General features: G+C 43.0%; 1 long non-coding RNA gene across 1 annotated transcript in view; it reads right to left on the bottom strand.

Moving 5' to 3' along the window:
• LOC123375547 overlaps positions 1-20655 on the bottom strand; it is a 48028-nt gene extending 27373 nt beyond the window's left edge. Inside the window, exon 1 of the long non-coding RNA XR_006581510.1 lies at positions 20596-20655. This is a non-coding gene — a long non-coding RNA (uncharacterized LOC123375547). The remainder of the gene's footprint in view (positions 1-20595) is intronic.
• Positions 20656-20917: the final 262 nt, after the last annotated feature.

The following is a 20917-nucleotide window of genomic DNA, read 5'->3' as shown; positions in this document are numbered from 1 at the left end:
GGTAAGACATCTGATGTCAAGGTGAAGGGAGTTAAAAATGCTACAAAATGTGGTAAGATTAGCATATTTCACATTGCTCCTCACGTCTGATTGGTAAAACAACAAGAAGGATGAGCTTTGATCTGAGTCATAACCAGTTAGCTTTGGTGGATAGGATGGCTATATGATATGGGACCTCATACCGAAATGGGTGAACCACAAAAGGTGTGCTGGTTCTGTTACATCAGCCCCTAAACCCTTGTTTCTCTTCCGTCTCCTGTGTCTTATATGTCTCCTACCCTCTCCAATCCTGCAGTTGTATAGAAACTGACTTCCTAAATAGCTGCCACGATTGCAGTGTGTTCTGGTTCTTCCACTCAGACAGTATATAGCTCTGAAATGGACTGCACACATTGTGACTTACACATCAAAATCAATGTGCTTCAAGTTACAAGCATGTGTGCAAGAATTTGCAGTGCTGATGTCTTAGAATCTCTGAAACAGTTTCTGTGAGATACATTAGGAATCTCTCGAATATGCTCTGAAGTGAGTGGTTCATCTTCTAGAGACTTTATAGAACATTTGAAAAGGGAGTTTAAGTAGATTCAATCAAAAGAGATAGAATTAACCCAAAAGATATAAGAAATGATGACTAATTTCATTCAGTTTGGGAAATGAAGGTCAGCAGTCAGCTAAACTATACTATTATCTATTTTAATAGGTAGAAGCTACAGGGTTCCCTTTTGCAAACCACTAAAATATACTTGACATCACTTATGCTAAAATGGTACGTTCAAAGCTGTTAAAAATAATTAGCAAAGAAGGGCAGAATAAATTAATTTACCTTCCTCCACTATGAATAGAGATTAAGGTTTTTAGCATTAAGCCCTAAAAACTTATCGCACAAACCCCTAGATAAACTGCTAAATTCTATATGAAACCTATCAATTTTAAACAACACTTTAAACCCAATCCCCACATTTTAGTCATATGAATGTAGATTTAACATAAAAAAAATCTCATTAAATGAAAGTGTTATTTCAATGAACTTTGTAACCTGAATTCTTTGGAAGAAAAATGAGACACACATGCACCTACTACCCACCCATAATATAGGATAACATTTTCAAAAGTGCCTAAATCACTTAGGAGCTTCAATCCCACTAATTTTCAATAGGGCTTAGACACTTTTGAAAAACTGGACTTCAGTTCTTGAAGTATTTAGGGTTTTGTTTTTTTTAATTTTGCCCACAATTAGAGGTCTAATCTAATGCCCATTGAAGCAATTGGAAAACTCCCTTTGACTTCAGTGGGCTAAGATCAAGGTCTATATTCCACAAAAGATTAATACACAAAGGCCCCAAATGGTGAAAGCAGACCTAATCCGAAATGTGACGTTATCCTTGTGAGTAACTTTTTACTGGATTGTGCCCCAAATCTTGTGTCTAGTACATGGAACAATGAAAGAGGGGGGAAATGTTAGGAAATTACATGATCAAGATGCTTTAGAAGAAGTAATTTGTTTGTAACCTTTTTCTATTGTAAAAATTCTCCAAGCAATCCCAAAATCTGCCTTTAAAAGGAAGCAAGGAATATAATTGGTATCACACTTAATACACAAATGACTTTCGGGAATTATGACACTTTTAATATATTCTACTATAACCTGTCAAGAAAGATTGATAGGAGGCAATGGAGTAATAGTATTCTTCTTCAGAAGTTATGCCATTAAAATTAAATGTTTATGGTAGAATCAAGATCTTCTGGGTCAGTTGGCCCAGAAGCACCTAATGGCTGTAGAATTCCATTTGGAAAGAGTGGAAATGGGGCTCTTTAGTTGCTCAGTAAAGCACCTATCACATTTTAGTGCTACTATATGAACAAAACAGAGCCAGTGCTTTGCAACTAGTATATTCCTTTACAAAATGAATGTCAATATGAGTGTAAAATGGGATTTGGAAGTCCTTTATGCCCATTTTACACATAGGTACATGATAACATAAAGTGGGGCTACTCATGTGAGTAAAGTTATGCATGTGCATAAGTGTTTGCAGGATCAGGACCTAGAAGTGTCAAAGAAATCTTCCAAAGTCATTCGATACTACCAATTAACTAACCTAACTAACTAACTAAATAAAATCAGTTCTCAATTATGTATGAATAAAATCACAATCAGAGACAGCAATGAACTCCAGACTCATGACTGGTTGTTCCAGTAGAAAGTACACATGATATTAATGTCACTCCATCTCCATTCACAATATAATCAGGGGAAATGTGGTAGCAAAAATAGGAGGTGCACACTTCTGAGTCCTTAGCGCCAGAAGCATTATGAGTTCCAAAGCCAAAGTCAGAGCACCATTTGCCGCTCAAATTCCATAAGCTATAAGGCCCCAGTTCAGAAAGCCTTAACTTCAGAAAGTTAAGCATAGGTGTAACTTCAAGCATGTAAGCAGTGCTGTATTCATGTTTAAAATTAAACACATGCTGAAGCTTCACCTGAATCAGAGCCTGATAGCTTATTGCACTTTTGCTAAGGTGTGGCTCTATAATTTTTTATTTAATTAAAACAGCAATAAAATCCCTTTAAAATGTAGTATTTTGTTGGCAATCTGTCCTTTCATATACCAGCAGGAGGCTGGAAAGACAAACAGTCCTATGCCCAGCAGTCACAGCAGGAACCTAGGGAGCACTTTATATAAACCATAATGCAAATTGCATCGAGTCCACCTGAAAAGACATTTCTATGGATAGCCATTGGAATTTGCAGATAGACAAATTAATAAAAAATATGCTTGTGAACTTATTAGAGTTTGATTTAAGGATGTTTACTTTGTATATTTTGACTTGTGAGTTTGTCAATATGTTTTTTAATGGTTATAAAGCTTTAAAGTTGTGAATCCCAACATCATAAAATAATTATCTAGCCCCCCTTCATAGTTTCCAACAAATGTGAAAATTAAAATCAATATTTAAAAAATGCTTAAGAATAAGCATTGGTATTACCTACTGAAATGATAAACATCAGAACTGAATTGTGCCACACCTACATATAGCCAGCCACAGCTCTGGCTGCCTAGACATAGCACAGAGAATGGAATTCCGAACAGCCTGCGTATAGTCTGTATGTATAGTCTCCTTCCTCTGTGCATCTTCATAAGGGCCAGGCAGATTCTGGCCCAAAATTAGCATATGTCCAGCTATATCAGTTTGCAGTGCCCCCTTTTGGGGCACTCAGACACTGCAGTGAGGAAGGCCACAGAAGTACTACACTGATGCTGTAAATCTGTGCTAATACAGACAGCAGCCATCACATGGCTTTGGATAATCACTGTTCAAAGCCAGATTCTAATAAATGCACTTTTACATAATAAAAACACAGAGTAATGCACATCCTCAAATCACCCTTCCTTAAGGGTTAATTTTCAGAACACTGTGTTGGATTTTACCTACACAATGCCTATGGGCTTTATTAAATGGGAAAGTAAAACCCATTTATTGTTCCTTGTAAAATTTATTAAAAGGCTATTTTTTTCAGGAGTGCGTGACTTTCTTAATTATTGGAGAGAGATTAACAGTTTAATTACTTCCAACAATGGCATACAACACCACATAGGACCAGATTCCCAGCTGGTAAAAACTGCTCCGACTCCATGAAAGTCAATGCAGCTATGGCAATTTACAGTTGATGCAAATCTGACCCTTTGGCTTTATAAGGAGTCTTAATTCAAGGATCATACAGCACCACAGAAACCACCAGAATTCAAAACATCCCAGTGAGGAACCTATTAGTTTATTCATCTGCAAAATCATATTAAGTTGCAGTGCGGGGTGGTATTTTCAAAAGCATCTATTTTATTTATCTCAGCTCCATTTACTTCCATAGAAACTTAGGCTCCTAAATCTCTTTTGAAAAAGGGGCATAGCCTCCTAATTTAACCAGGTGCTTTTGAAAATTTTAGCCAGCATGTTCAAGTGAGCTAGGGCATATGGCGAGTCAATGGAAGAGCCAGGAATAGAATACAGGAATCCTGACACCTAACTGGTAGGCCACCACACTCACCCATGTCTATAAATGGCACATCACGGTATCTAGTTTGAGTCAAAATGAACCATTTCAAAGATGAAATGAAAAGCATGTTCACTCATCCGTTCAATAAATTGCAGAAGTGCTGTAATTTGTTATAAAAGTACAGAGACAACAACTCACTGAGGCATTCAGTTCCTTTTGGAACCATCTGAAAAAGGCTGATAATGGACACTTTTTAGAAAATTACACAAAACTGACTGTCTGTTATTTAGGAGAAGCTAAAATGTAGCTTAGCGGGCTCTTATATAAAAAGCATTATGTTATTTTCCTTTTTTTATTTCATTCCAAACAATAGAAAGACTCAAACTTTTCAATAAGCCCGGATAAGCAATACAAAGAGGCAACATGAATTATTTTGACTGGCTGGAATGTACTTATATTACAGATGTGGCACAGGACAAATATACAAAATTTATTTTCCTCAAAGAGAGATCTCAAAGGTCACAAGCATTCACAGTAGGATGTTAGGATTTTATTGCAATGTAATAAGGAGAAAAATTCGGAAATAATTCCAAAGGGTTTTGGTCCCTGAATTCCTAGTCATTTCAGAAGACTGTGGCATGTAGTTAGGGAATTCTGGACATGCTTAGCATGTCATCTCTGTATCCGGAAGGATTCATGAAGATGATAAATATAAATGAATTATACACAAAAAAGCTTTATGCTGCCATACAGTAATATTTCTGACTTGCCAAAATAGCTATCATTTTAAGCCCTTAAAACTGCTTATCAACATGTTAGGAAAGCATCTAGGTAGGCTTTCAGTGTGTTTGTGGCTTTCTACTGTTGAGCAGAGTGACACAAGAGCAATGAAAGCCTTCCTGGATGCTTTTCTAATGCATGCTCAGGCAGTTTGAGGGACCTGAGTATAGAATGTGGACTTATGCCTCTGGCATACCGGTGAAAAGGCTTCCAACCTAATTTTTGATGAGCATTCATGCATGTACTTTGGCATAGGCACAACATAACTGTGTAATTATTCCAGTTTATCTTTGCAGACAAAGAAGAGTCAGATGACTACAAAGGATGGGCAGAGGGAGGGTCTTGGTAAAGATGAGCAGACTTGGAGGTTGTTTGGATTTTACATTTATAAAACATACTCAGTTGGATTTGGGTTTGCAAAATCAAAACTTCCAGGACTGAATTTCTGAATTCCCCAAAGTCTGTGAAAGGAAAATGGATAAACAGGCCAGTTTTGCTTCATTTGTACTTCTTCATTGGACAAATGCTGCCAGATTGTAACCAGACTGCTAACTTAAAACAAACCTATGTGTCCCTAGGCAAGACAGAGGAGCAAGTAAGGATTTGGAAATAATTTGCAGGAGTCTTTGAATTAAGAATACTTCCTACTTCATTCAGTCTTATCACTCTTTATTCAAAGATCAATTATTTCATAATAATATTGTGCATAATTTTATGAGTTCAGCATTGGAACAAAGTGTAATGCAGGGATTTAAGGCAAGGAGTTCGTGAGAGTTTAAACAGAATCAATTACTTCTCAATATGCAGCACAGCAGGAAACAGAAATTAAAAAGAAACACAGGAAGAAGAGAAACAGTATCTCAAAGCAACAACCATCTTTAAGGGGAAAAAAAATCTGCTTGGTACCTGGGAAAGAAAACTCCCTCATCTCTCTCTTGACATTATTTGCAGCATACAGATGCTCTCTAACTGAGTTCTGTCAATTCAATATCCGTTCTATTTCACTGGCATAGGCCTGGGGAGAAAACCATCCCACAAGCATAGAAGAGAGGAGATTAAAGGAGAGCAGTAGGCAGAAAATTAAGCTTCTTAACTCATTCTGAAGACTCTGTCTTTGTCTCTTTGCCCCCAATAGATGTTCCTCTCCACAGAATACAATGAAGAACCTCCACTAACTGTCTCTTTTTCCACACACACAAATATTTTAAGTAGCTAAATCAAGCTACTGGCATATGGCCTTCTCTGTGGGGAGATTAGCCATAGCATATGGTAAAGCTGCATGTATCTTGTGGAAAAAAAATTTAGCTGGCCAGCAGGAACTACAAGTAGTTGCAGAGAGAGAGGAAGGGTGCATGTTTTCTATGTCCCTCAGCACAATTCTAATTTCCCTATTCCGGAATAGACTCAGTGGCTGATCATAAGCCATTCCTCTTCGCACACTCATGGTTATTGCCAGTCTTTTTCTGTGACTTTCTGCTCAGCTGGCATGCAGAGATATAGGTTTTCTTGCATGTTACATTGGAGTTGCTGAGGTAACTTGTGATGTCACGCAGGTGATTCTTTGACAATACATCACAGCATATTTACTCAGAGCTGTTTTCAGAACTTATAATTGATGGCCAGTACTCTTCAGAGACCAGCAAATATTATATCCATTTTACAGGTGACTAAATTTAGGCACAAAGAAGTGACTTGCCCAAGGTCAGATACTAAGCATACGGCCAGACTACGAATTGAGCGAGGATGCTTGAAAAATTATGAACAAAACATTTTTCCCATTGGAAAATGGGCTTTTGTCAAAATCAAAACATTCCTCCTGAAAAGACGGATTTTGGCAGAATTTCTCATCAGGAAAAAATCAAAATGTAACACTTGGTTCAGGTCACAGCATTATTGGCTTCATAGGCCTGAGCAACATAGCGCTTCATGGGAGTTGTCGTTTTGTGTCCTTCATTCTTCTCAGTTTTAAGCACATGCTTAAGTGCTTTGCTAAATCAGAACCTGTATTATCCCCTCTACTTCAGGTCTCATAAGCAGAGACTGTCTATTATTATTAGTTTACAGTGGCTGGCACAATGGGGTTCTGTGCTTGGTTGGCCCATAAGCACTGGTATAATACACAAAATAAATAACAACCATGGCAAACATCATACTTGCTGAGGTCGCTATGCTAAGCATGCAGCTGTTTTAACCCTCTGTCTTTCCTCCTGCAGACCCAGTTGTTACGGTAGTTATATCTATGGCATTGCTAGGAGGAGGTTAGATTAAAGCTTCTGAAAAAAGCGTTTAGACATAAGACTACTACTGAGGATGAGGAAAGAATAGACACGTTGTAACAAAAGGTTTTCTTTGCAAAAAGATAAAGCACATACTACCACAGAAGGATACCCTGTTGTCCGCTGAGAAATTGCACCTACAATCCTCAGTGATAGGTGTATGTACTTCAGGTTATTTTTCAAGAAAAAGATTCAGTATACCATAGTCAAAATGGTGGAATGTGTAATATATTAATATCAATTTTAAGAATGTGTTTTCTGCACACACACACACACAGAGTGATTGCTAGGAGCAGGACAGAGTGAATGTGTCCATTTTCAACCCCCTGTTTAAAAACTTTAGCCCTGAATGAGCTGTTTTAACTGTATCGTCATTTCACTGGAACTATTTTATTTGAAAAGTCTGTTAACGTTTGTGATCTATGTATGTCCTAGTCACTTTTTAAAGCTATATTAAAATAAAACAAGAAATATATCTAATATTGATCCCATTTTTGAATTGAAATTAGGTGTTTAAATCCTTTAGGTAGCCTTTGATAATCACAGTCTTAGTGAATTTGATTTTTTTGTTTGTTTTGGTCTCTTTAATCAAATATCCAGATGTGCATGCCATTGTGAACATAGACTATGTAGAGCTAAACTTTTTGGCTATTTTATTCCTGGATGAGTTAATAATAATAGGAGATATACCTATCTCCTAGAACTGGAAGGGACCTTTAAAGGTCATTAAGCCCAGCCCCCTGCCTTCACTAACAGGACCAAGTACTGATTTTTGCCCCAGATCCCTAAATGGCCCTGTCAAGGATTGAGTTCATAACCCTGGGTTTTCCAGGCCAATATTCAAACCACTGAGCTATCTTTCACCACATCAGCTGACCCTTCAATATATTATATGAAGATAGAGTGAGATAAAAACAACTTGTGTGACCTTTCTTTTATAATACACCATATTCCATCCATAATATTAATGGATTATTATGAAAATGTGCACTTTGGATGACTTAGGAGACTGTCAGAGATATTTTACATTTTAATATCTCCTGGGTTGTTCAGAAATGTTATATCTCCAAAGACAGATTTCATTTAAAAGATTGAAGACTGTTACTTGAGTTAGATGGAACTTTAAAACTACCCTTGGTACAGCTTTAATTTTTTTCATTTAAAAATGTGGGCATTCTTATTTGGAGAGTTGCTGGGCTGCTATAAAAATACTTAGATAAAGAAAATCATTCTGCAGCAGTTTGTGTTTTTTCCACGTGGGCATCTCTCATTAAAATCTTTTACAATACATTGTGAAGAAATGATATTCCCCTACTCTTCCTTTAAAAGCAAAAGGGAGCCATCCTTTCTGGTACCACTTAGGCTATTCACACTCTACAGCTGGAGGTGTGATTGGGTGGTGCTATATTTGGACCCAGCAGAGCAGGAGATAGACACAGAGGGAGACAGAAACACAGCTGTCTGCTATGCTTGCTTTATTGTCCTTGCTGCAAAAACTGAAACTAACATGAAAATGAGGTTTTGCACTGGGGAGAGCACTTAAACATTTAAAGGAACAGGGCATCAGAGGTCGCCATGCCTATGCTAGCTTTAATCTAGCTAGCTCACTAAAAGCAGTAGTGAAGATGTGGTGGCATGGGCTTCAGCACCAGCTCTGCAAACCCACCAGGGGACTGTGGGTATGTATTTGCATTGCTAGCTTGTGAGAGCTTGGTCAAAGTCCCTTATCCTTCTGTACCCTGGTTCCTCATCCACAACATGGTGTAAATGTCCTTCCCTACTTCACAGGGACATTGTGAGGATAAATACATTAACGTTTGTGAGGCTCTGAAATAGCATGGTGACAGGGGACATCTCTACCTAGGGAGGGGAACATTTGCTGTGGCATGAGGAAGCTTGCATTACCTCTGCTACAGCGACTCCATCAAATCCACCGCTGACTCCTAGCTTGTCAGTTTGGCATTGCCAACTTGAAGCAGAACTAAATAAATGAAACAAAAAGAGATTTCCAGCCAGCTACTGCCTGCCAGATTCTGACTTGCAGCCTCAACATTAAAAAGGATAGGAACAAGGTTACTAAATGCTTTCCTTTTATAAACCCTTTCTCTCTCTTCCAAAGGAAAGAATTATACAGCAGGCAGTGGGACCTCATGTTGCAGGCTAGAATCAATAATCAGCAGGAAATAAAATAATAAATAGCACAATTCTGCCTGCATGAAAGGACAGAAAATAAGATTTCTGGTGCAAATGATGAGTGACAGAGGTGAAAAACAGCCATGTAACCTAATTTGCAAGAAAATGGGGACTACGTCTAATCTAATTGTGACAGAACAAAAACACGAAGTAAACACTCTTGCAATGTGTTTTGAACAGGGCATATTTTCCTTAGTAAAGAAACAGAACTTTTCACAAGAGTTATTTATTCCAACTTTAAAAACAGAGCCAGAGTACTCCCTTTAAATTATAGCACGTGGGCACTTTGTAACAATATCCTTTTCACTCTTGAAGAGTTATTTCACTCACATTTTAATTGCAAAACCCCACTGCTGGGCAACCAGTGTCAGATATTTGCTAAAGACTAACTTGACCTGGAACGCTTCTGAAAGTCTGAGCCTCACAGGTGCGTGTCTGTGCCTGTGGATAATCTAATTGGCTCCAACAGGGTTACACATAGGCATAAGGGTCCTACCTCACAGATCAGCTTGTAGAATGAGGGTCTGGATATCACAGCTCAGGGCAACTGCACCTGTATGCCTCTGTTGTGGTCCAGCAAGGGCACCCATGCTTAGGCTTCCGCTCCCCAGCTGTCACCTCTCTGGGTCAGGGATGTGCATCTATTTCCTTCCAGACCAGGGTAATTCCAGACTGCATGGTTCCCTGCCTGCATTGTGAGCCCTCCACAAGTCAGACTGTCTAAACAGGTCTTCTTTGTCTTCTTTCCTCAGAGACTCTAAACAGCGAAATTGCCCAAAGTTATAAATTACCGCACCACTCTTTCTAAGCAACCACATTTATTCTTAAAATTAAAGCACTACCAAGAAAATACATTAAAATAATCAAAGATCCCCTCAACTCCACTAAGGGCTCTGGCCGGTAAATAGTCCTTGAACCCCCACCAAGGGATTTTCTGTGGTTAAAAGTTCATAACCACCTTGGCTCAGAACTTGCACACCCACAAATCAGTGATTTTCTCCTTTATATAGTTTAGGTCTTTGATCCTTAGAGACTGTGAGTAGATAATCTGTCAGAGAATGGTTTTCTCCTCAAGGCATAGCTTCAAAAGGTTGGATCTGGAGGTGAGGAATTTGCATTCCCACCTCTCCAGTTTTTCCTAGGAACCTCACTTAACTTTAAAAGTTCACATTGTTTAGACCTGTGAATCTGACAACACTTCCCAGGGTTTAAATTAGACAGGTCACCTCCATAGTGGCGTTACATGCAATCCTACAATATACACAAACATTTGCATTTTTCATGCAGTGAACTCCTAAAATACGTAAACTTACTTCAGTAAGTCTTAACTTAATTCAATAAGGTTTGTCCAGGATATTTCAGGAAATTGCCGTATGTGTCACACTAGGTTTCTACCTTTTCCCATCATTTCATCTGTCTGAGCCTCAGTTTCCCCATCTATAAAATGGGGAAAATAATACTTACCTCCTTTGTAAAGTGCTTTGAGAACTATGGATCTACAATGTGCTATAAAAGAGCTAGCTATTATTATATCTATTGTGCAAAATAAAATATTCTCATTAAATCATCCCATGCTGTGTGTAATTAGAATTATTATTAGTTAGGCACTAGCTGTACAAGATGCAGAAGAAAAAGTCCATGCTTCAAGGAACTTACAATTTAAATTCACTGTGGAAGCAATTTTCTTAACTATAATTTTAAAAATAGCCATAAGAAAGGATGCTGCCATTTGAACAGATGTCAAATAAGACTCTGGTTATGTGTTCTTGTTAGAACATATGAGTAAGGACTAAACACGTGCTTAAGCGCTTTCCTGGATCAGGGCCAAAATGTTCTGCACCTTGCAGAATGAGGCTGGAAGAGCAGAAAATGCATTTGAATTAAGACTTAAAGTGACAGGTGCTGTGAATGAGTTAAGTCTGAAAATGTGTCATCAAGTCATGCCAGTCATGGTGGATGTTGCAGCCCTTATGTATATTAAATCGTCTGTTTTTCTAAAAAGAAGTGTGGTTGACTATACCAGGACTTGCAGGCACTGATTGTAATAAGTTTTTAAGGCAAAAGGGTATGGCCAGTCAAATAAAACTCTGCATATTGAAAAGGTCAAAATAATAATTCACATTATTATAATTCTTATTCCACATACTTGGGACAAAGATTTTTTCAAGAGCATAAAATGACCCAGCATTAATCCATTCTGCTGACAAAGTTTATGAAGAGAATGGAGAATTGGCACAAAATGAACACATTAGCATTCCAAACTTCACATTACAATTTAATGATCCTTTTCTTCCTAGATGATAACAAGATCATCTATGCCCCTAAATAGATAAAATGATCCCTAGCATTACCAGGAATGGACCTTTATCCTTTCTCTACTAGGGACTAGAGCTACTGGGGGTTCATGCTCATTAAAATAAGAATTCTTATTTTTTTGGAAGAACCCAGCTCAATGGTAAGACCCCCTGCCAAATACTCTTAGGTAAGAAGAAAGCTTTAAATAAAATGTTCCTAGTTTAAAGATATTAGAAGGCTGTGTGCTTGCTACTTCACACAATCTTAACATAGTGATAAGCCTTTGCATATGAGATCAGCATAACATTTTTTTCCAGGAGAAGTGCCTTTCTGTGATGTTGGCAGCAATTAAAAAGGCTCAGAGGTTCAATTATTTCATGTTATTTTTGTTTTTGTTTCTCTTAAGTGAATTAACATCCCATGAAACATGGTAGATTGGCAGCCAGAGTGACAGTAAAGCCTCCTCAACCACCAGAGTCATAAATCACCGGGTGCAAACTCCCTTTTATAGTTCCTATGTGCATTTAAACCTGGACCTCCGAGACAATCAACAAGGTACCAATTTTGACATGGATTTTTTTTCTTTACAGTACAGATGATTGACTCAAACCTAAGGACTTTTAAACTGTTTTTCTGGGCCCTGCAGAAGATTAATAAGAGTTCCATTGCCTCCTTTTAGACAGCAGATTTGTTTCAGGTTATATATAGTTGTTTTAACTTAAGCTGTCTCCATTCAGTGGCTGATCAGAGTTCCTTTTTTTAAGGAGGTAAATGACAAGAGACATCTTCTTGAGTTTTGTACTGTGTCACACACTGAAGTAGAAGGGATGTTGGGAGGACTGTATACCACTGCTTTTGCTTTGGATCTATGCCCTTCCGGGCTGATGAAGGCTAATAAAGTAGCACAAGGTATACTACTGCTAGAGACTGTCATGGCCTCTCATAGACAGGACAGGTTGTCAGCTGCTTAAGGAAGCATTGGTGTGGCCTTTGGGCAAAGAACCATAGTTTGCTGCTGCTGATGGAGCTAGTTCCCATCCTGTGTCCAATCCTTCATTTTTTATTAATGCTTCTGAGTAGGTTGTGGCAAGACAATCCTCACCATTTCCAGGTGTCTCAGTCTCTTTGACCCTTGCCAGTCCAAACTGGGCATAGATCTGGATCAGCCTAAACTGATATTCAGAAAGGAAATTGCCATATTGGTATGGTCTGTGGGGAGAGTGATGATATAATACCCCTTGTAAATTAGGAAATTCTAAAAGAAAAAAGCCTTCCTCCACTTGAGTTTCCCAGGTAGAAGCCAGCCACATCTGCATAGGGGACCGTTCCCTGAAGCTGGCCTCTGGAGCAGCATCATGAGAAGTAGTGCAGAGTGATTCAATAGCTCTGCATGTCTCAGGAAAGAGACAACAGAGATTGGACAAGCTGAACACATTACTCTGTCCTGCTCACCTCAAGGCATTGAAATTTTGCTTCCGAGCCAGCAATTAGAATGGGGATGGTTCAGAATAAAGTCCCCAAATTTAAATGAAATTCAGTCATTTTGGATCTAGGAATTTGGTTCACGGCCATGCCTAGTAATTATTTTATCAAAATTAATTAAACCTAGGGGAAGGAGGAAATAGTGAAAAATTACACATCATTGACCTAATTAAAATGCTAAGTTATTTTTTTTCTTTTTTTCTGCTTAAATATAAAACTTTTTTGGACTGGAATGAAGCATTTTTCACATTGAACTAATTAACTGCTGTGAATTGAACTACACTGCAATGGAGGAACAGATCACTTGTTGAGGATGATACACAATGGCATTCACTGATATTATAGAAGATATGAAACCATAAACTGATAAGTGAAAACCAACAAAACTGTCGAGGGTGACCAGGCATCCAGTTTTTAAATGGACAGTCCCATATTTAAGTCTTTCTAAAAGGGTCCCGGCTTTTTCTTAAAAACGGGCAAATTGCCCCGTATTTTCTGTCTCTCCCCAATCATTACTGGCAGTTCCTGCTGCTGGCAGGATCTCTGCTTGCCAGACGCCCACCCACCAGCGGTGAGTGTTTGTGGGGGGTTCCGTGGCCGACGACGGGGGTGGGAGTGCAAGGCTGGTGGCGGGGCGAAGCTGCAGCACGCAGGGCTGGGGTGCTTCCCCTGCTGGTCTGTCAGAGCAGCCCACCCTGCGTGCTGGCTCTCGGCCAGTAGGGCCTCATCCCCTGGCCCATTTCTGGCTGGCACTGGCTGGGCTGTGAGCTGCAGTGGCTGGTGAGTACGGGCAGTCACCAGGCAGCATCTGGTTAAGTGTCGCCTGCTGCCCACCCATCTGCCCTCTATGTGCTCCCCCTTGCACTGTCCTCTCTCTGCTTTGCCCCTTCACCTTCCCCCCCAGACCTGCTGCTCCTCCATATCCCCCAGCGGTGCGTGTCCCGCTCCCAGTGCTGTGTGAGAACCAGCCCTGGTCAGTGCATTCAGCTCACCAACAGCCTGGCTGGCAGGAGCCTTCCTCCCCACACTGCCTCTGGCTGGGCTGGTGACCCCGGAAAGCCCAAGACCTTTGGGCCTGGGGCACTGGCCAGGAGGAGCTGAGCCCTGCATGTGCCAAAGCCCCACACAATGCTGGCTTGGCTGGCGGAGAGGAAAGCGATTTCTGCCAACCTGTTCCCATCCCCAACCTGCAGGCTCCACAGCAGCCCCCTGAGCAGAGGCTTAGCACCCTCTTTACCTCCCCTACTCTGGGTCCTGCCCCCAGGGATCATGGGGCTGCTCTGTCCCCTAGTCACCCTCCCCTGCAGAGCCACCTCTAGCCAGGTCCACTGAAGTCCCTGCAGTCAGGTTCCCTGGGGCACAATACACCCTTTGGACTTAACCCCTTCCTGTCCACACTGTAGCCAGGGAACAGGAGGAGGTTGGGTTATGTTAAAAACATGAGAACGGCCATACGGGGTCAGACCAAAGGTCCATCCAGCCCAGTATCTTGTCTGCTGACAGTAGCCAATGCCAGGTGCCCCAGAGGGAGTGAACCTAACAGGAAATGATCAAGTGATCTCCCTCACTATGTTGGTGCAGCCAGCAGCAGCCTGCAGGTGTTAGCTGCCTTTCCACACTGTGTGGTCAGGAAGGTACAAGCTGCTTCCAGCCACAGTGAAGTATGGGTGGGGGAAGAGAGGAGCTCTGCAAAGACACAGGGCAGGTAATCCCTTCTCTCGCCCTCCTCCCCTGCAGCTGGAAGCAGCTCCTGTCCCTTCCCTCCCACACAGTGCTGAAAGGTGCTGCTGGCCACATTCTGATGTGAACCCTGGCAGAAATCTGGTGGGGGGGCATATGACCCTGCGTGTCACCCCCATACGTTGCCTCGGGAAAATGTGCAGCCAGGTACCAGGAAATGTGGGTCTATCCCAGGGGCCCAGCTAGGCATGGAGGGCAGAGAGTGCTGGGCACGGAGGGGAGGGTCGGTTGGTCACACCCCCCATGTGAGAGAGGTGTATGGGAGTGTGTGTGTGTCACCTCTCCCCATGTGAACCCTAAAGCCTTAAAGATAAGAAGGTAAATAAAAAGAATCCAACTAAGGCCTTGTCTACACTACAAGACTATTTCGAATCTACTTAAGGCGAATTTGTGGATTCGACCTTATGAAGTCGAATTTGTGTATCCACAGTAAATACACTAATTCGAATTTCTGAGTCCACAGTAACGGGGCTGGCGTCGACTTTGGAAGCAGTGCACTGTGGGAAGCTATCCCACAGTTCCCGCAGTCCCCGCTGCCCATTGGAATGCTGGGTAGAGCCCCCAATGCCTCCTGGGGAAAAAATGTGTCGAGGGTGCTTTTGGGTAACTGTTGTCATTGAACCGTCAATCACGCCCTCCCTCCCTGAAAGCTCCGGCGGGAAATCTGTTCGCGCCCTTCTCTTGTCAGTTACAGCGCGTACGCCACAGCACTGCGAGCATGGAGCCCGCTGCGATCATTGCTGCACTTATGGCCGTTGTCAACTCCTCGCACCTTATCATCCACCTCTTCCACAGTCAGCTGCTGAGAAATCGGGCGAGGAGGCTCCGGCAGCGCGGTGAGGACAGGAATTCACAGAGTGGCGCAGACTTCTCACAAAGCAGGGTACGCTGCGCCGTGGAGATCATGGTGGGAATGGGTCAAGTTCATGGTGTGGAACGGCGATTCTGGGCCCGGGAAACAAGCACGGACTGGTGGGACCGCATAGTGCTGCAGGTCTGGGATGAATCACAGTGGCTGCGAAACTTCAGGATGCGTAAGGGCACTTTTCTTGAACTCTGTGACTTGCTGTCCCCTGCCCTGAAGCGCCAGGACACCCGGATGCGAGCAGCCCTGAGTGTGCAGAAGCGAGTGGCCCTCTGGAAACTTGCAACGCCAGACAGCTACCGGTCAGTAGCGAACCACTTTGGCGTCGGCAAATCTACCGTGGGGGTTGCTGTGATTGAAGTAGCCCACGCAATCGTTGAGCAACTTCTCTCAAAGGTAGTGACTCTCGGAAACGTCAAGGACATCATAGATGGCTTCACCGCGATGGGATTCCCAAACTGCGGTGGGGCTATAGATGGGACTCACATCCCTATCCTGGCACCAGCCCACCAGGCCAGCAAGTACATTAACTGAAAGGGCTACTTTTCAATGGTGCTGCAAGCACTGGTAGACCATAGGGGACGTTTTAACAACATCTTCATTGGGTGGGTGGGCAAGGTTCATGACGCGCGTGTGTTCAGGAACTCTGGTCTGTTTAAACGCCTCCAGGCAGGTACTTTCTTCCCGGACCACAAAATAATGGTTGGGGATGTGCAGATGCCTACAGTGATCCTCGGGGACCCAGCCTACCCGCTAATGCCCTGGCTCATGAAGCCCTATACAGGTGCCTTGGACAGAGAGAAGGAACTCTTCAACTACCGGCTGAGCAAGTGCAGAATGGTGGTGGAGTGTGCTTTCGGACGTCTCAAGGGGAGATGGCGGAGCTTACTGACTCGCTCGGACATCAGCAAAAAGAATATCCCCGTAGTTATTGCTGCTTGCTGTGTGCTACACAATCTCTGTGAGAGCAAGGGCGAGACCTTTTTGTCCGGATGGGAGGTTGAGGCAAATCGCCTGGCTGCAGTTTACGCTCAGCCAGACACCCATGCCGAGAGAATATCCCAGCGGGAAGCGCTGTGTATCCGGGAGGCTTTGAAAGCAAGTTTCCTCGGAGAGCAGGGTAACCTATGACTCTCCACTTGCTTTCAAGAGAAACTGATCCTGGGCCTGTGTCTGTATGTGTCGATTTCAATCTGCAGTTACATACCCCGTTCTCCAAGTTTCCCCCACTTCCAAAGCACATTTTAAAGCAAATTAATTGTTACGCTCATTATTAATAAATCTTTGTTTTACTTTGCATTTCTGTTCAGGTGTTGAAACATGGACGCATACTGTGCTGGGCACGGTGTGCACTGATGTACAGACCGCTTGTTCCATAGAGGAATGACATCCTCCTGCTCCTACATAGGTCTCTGGGGTGGGGGACGGTTGCAAGTGGTTGTGCATGAAGGGGAGGGATTGCAGGAAGGGGTGGGTTTGCAGGAAGGGGCGAGTGGTGCCTTCTTTGGATAGGGGTTTGGATGACGGCAGTGGGCTGCGGGTTTGGGCGTAGGAAGGGGTGAGGGGTGTGGGGGAAGGGTGAGTATCTGTCCATGGATGAGGGCTCTTGTTGGGGCTCAGGGCAGCGGAGAGGCTCGTTGCTACGGTGGAAGTGCATGGTAAGGGCAGCGTGCCTTAACATTAAGGGGGTGGCAGGCGCTAGGACCCTGGACAAGCATACACATCACAGAATGACCCGGGGCAGCATACACCACACAGAGTGACCCTGGTGCCTACTGACTGCAGTGTGTGTGTGCCCTGCAGTTGATCATGCCCCCAAGTCTGTACCCTGGTAATGTAGGCTATACCGTGCAATTATAAATCCCCTCCCCCCCCCATACACAAAAAAATCCTCTGACACGAAAGACGTGACCGAAACAGTGAATAACAGCAAACAGCTTTTAATAATCTAATACACAGTGGGGGGATGAAACTTGGATTTGGGACTGGGTGAGCCTGTAAGGGAAGCACTTCTACAAATTTATAGCGTGAGAGGTGTGTGGTACATTAGCGCTATGCAGTGGTGCAGTGACAGTTCTCACGGCCCCTACCGCCCCTCCGTCTTGTACTTTTGGATGAGGGGGGGCAGGACTTCTTGGCGGGGGAGGGCGGTTGCAGATACACTGCAGGGGGGCTCTGTCCTCCTGCCTGCGGTCCTGCAGAACATCAACAAGGCGCCGGAGCGTGTCCGTTTGCTCCCTCATTAGCCCAAGCAGCGTTTGAGTCGCCTGCTGGTCTTCCTGCCGCCAGCTAGCCTCCCGTTCGATGTGTGTGCGATGCTGTTGACATAGGGTCTCCCTCCACTGTCTCTGCTCTGCCGCCTCGGCTCTGGAGCAGGCCATCAGTTCTGCGAACATCTCGTCCCTAGTCTTTTTCTTTCGCCGCCTAATCTGCGCCAGCCTCTGCGAGGGGGATGCCGGGGCAGTCCGGGAAAGACCCGAAGCTGTGTGATGGGAAAAGTAACTGATTTCCTTGAACAGATACATGTTTGCGAACAGTGAACACAGTCTAGTCAGTTTCTCTGAACAAGACCATACAGGGCAACAAGTCTCACGAGATCTCAGGACAAGTTCGAGATTTCGGAATACGCTCTCATTGGCTGCAGCATTGCACAGGAGAGTGGACAAGTGGGGAGAGACAGCTGAATCCGTCTAGCAGACAGTCCTGGTAAGCCTTACAGTACATTCTGCTTATCAGTTAATGGATAGCTGTGCCCTCCCGCTAAAGGCAATCTGGAAATCATATACTCTGACCCTTTTCCAGCCACTCCCGCCAGTGCACGGGAAAGATCAATGTATGCTTTTCCTATGTGGCCTACAACACGTGGCTGTTAAGCGAGGGTCATTGTTATGCAAAGTAAAAGTCAACCATTCACAACAGTAACAATACACTAATTGCCCTAATTTGATGCAGCATTTCATGAACGAGATCACCTTGATGCGGGTCCCTCGGAGTCACAAAGAGCGGATGCTAAGGGAAGCCCTGCAGAGACCAGGACCATATGCGGCCATGCTTGTGGAGGCGATGATTCCCATCTACATAAGGATGTCCTGGCGCGGAAGAGTGTGCTTCCATGGAACACCCAACAAGGCACCTCTCCCCAGGAACCTCCTGCGGAGGCTTTTCGAGGACCTAAATGAGACCTTTCTTGAATTGTCCCTGGAGGATTATTGTTCAATCCCTATATGTGTGGACCTACTTTTCATATAGTTTTTCATTGAAAATTTTATATATAGTATTTCTATTTTTTTATACCTGTTTTATAAAAAATAAATGTTTACATGTTTATAGCACTTACCGCCTGATCCTTCCCCTGATTCAGAGTCCGGGTTAACGGCCGCGGAGGGTTGGTAGGGGATCTCTGTGAGGGTGATGAAGAGATCCTGGCTGTCAGGGAAAGCGGTATTGTGTTGGCTGTCGCCTGCGCCGTCCTCCACAGACCCTTCCTCATCTTCCCCATCGGCGAACATCGAGGAGGAACTGTCCAGGTTCACTATGCCATCCACTGAGTCCACGGTCACTGGTGGGGCAGTGGTGGCAGACCCACCTAGAATGGCATGCAGTGCCTCGTAGAAGCAGCATGTCTGGGGCTGGGCTCCGGAGCGTCCGTTTGCCGCTCTTACTTTTTGGTAGCCTTTTCTCAGGTCCTTGATTTTCACGCAGCACTGCATTGCATCCCGGCTGTATCCTTTCTCGCCCCACACACCGATCAGATCCAGGACTTCCCGGTCTGTCCATGCTGGGGACCTCTTTCTATTCTTGGATTGGCCGGACTCCTCTGCTGGAGAGCTCTGCATCGTTGCAGGTGCTGTGGAGCTCGCCCCGATGTCCAGCCAGGACGTCAGATTCAAAGTGCCCAGACAGGAAAAGGAATTCAAATTTTCCCGGGTCATTTCCTGTGTGGCTGGTCAGAGAATCCAAGCTCCGACTGCTGTCCAGAGCGTCAACAGAGTGGTGCAGTGTGGGATAGCTCCCGGAGCTACTAAGTTCGATTTGCATCCACACCTAGCCTAATTCGAGCTAGCCATGTCGAATTTAGCGTTACTCCACCTGTCAGGGTGGAGTACCGAATTCGAACTAAAGAGCCCTCTAGTTCGAATTAAATGGCTTCCTGGTGTGGACGGTTGAGCGGTTAGTTCAAATTAACGCTGCTAAATTCGATTTAAAGTCCTAGTGTAGACCAGGCCTTACTCAGTATTTCTTTTTAATGGGGGCTCAGTCAATTTCAGTCAACTTTATGTTAATTTGAACGTTTTTACTGCATAGTTCTGACTGATTGCCATTAAGCTCACTTGAATATGAGTAATTTTACCAAGTTTGCCATATTCAGCATAGGGAAATATGGTCATCCTAAAACTATCAGACAGATTAAAGATGTTGCTGAGAAATCAGTCAATAACTTGTATGGAGTAGCATAAGCACTGTATCCACTATTAGCTGAGAAAACTGGAACATAAATCAGGTAAGAACATATACTTGTTTTAGTTCTCAGAGGGAGTACAGTGAGGGATTGACAAAGTGGGCACACTGTTTACTTAGATCATAAACAGACTGATTTAAATCACTCTGCCAAAGGGAAATTTAAATTACGACCAAGAGCAGCCAAGCAGAAAACTGTTTCAGAAGACTAAATATCCCTGCTTAATGGTCTATTTAGCCCATTGTAATAAAAAGCAACTTCATTCAAATCATCCAATCTTTTCATCCTTAGAAGGAGATTTGTGTGTTTCATCTAGAGTACTTGGGAAAATGCTTCACTAAGAAAATACTTTCTGCCTATAACCATTAAAAAGACCTTATTAGTCAGCCACCACCCAAGGGACATAGGGTTGGGATTTTTGTGTGTTAATATGTTTAGTTTGTACAGAAAACGAATACATTGGATACAATGAAAACATTAAGTAAAGCTTTGTAAAGCATTATAAGTCTCTTACCTGATCTTTAGTCATCTCCAGGCTGCTACAGAAGTCTATGGGGAAAAGCATGCTGATTCCTCACACTGAGCAGTAGTATGCAATTAGTTATAAATCCAGCACCTCCAAATAAGAACAAAAATGTTTGTTTTCAGGACAGTATTGACAGCTGTAAACTCTTGTGAATGGAGAATCCAGCACATAATTCCAAAACTACTCTGAGGTTTTGTTTTTTGGTGTAAACATTTGCAGGTCACCCATTAAAAACAGATCTCGATTTAGTATAGGCCTCATTTGTTTCAATAGAAAGTATTGAATCAAGCTGCTGCCACGGCATCAGTTG

This window comes from Mauremys mutica, chromosome 8 (genome assembly GCF_020497125.1).
Source record: "Mauremys mutica isolate MM-2020 ecotype Southern chromosome 8, ASM2049712v1, whole genome shotgun sequence".
In the NCBI taxonomy this organism is placed as follows: Eukaryota; Metazoa; Chordata; order Testudines; family Geoemydidae; genus Mauremys; species Mauremys mutica.
This window is presented reverse-complemented; position numbering and strand designations above follow the sequence as displayed.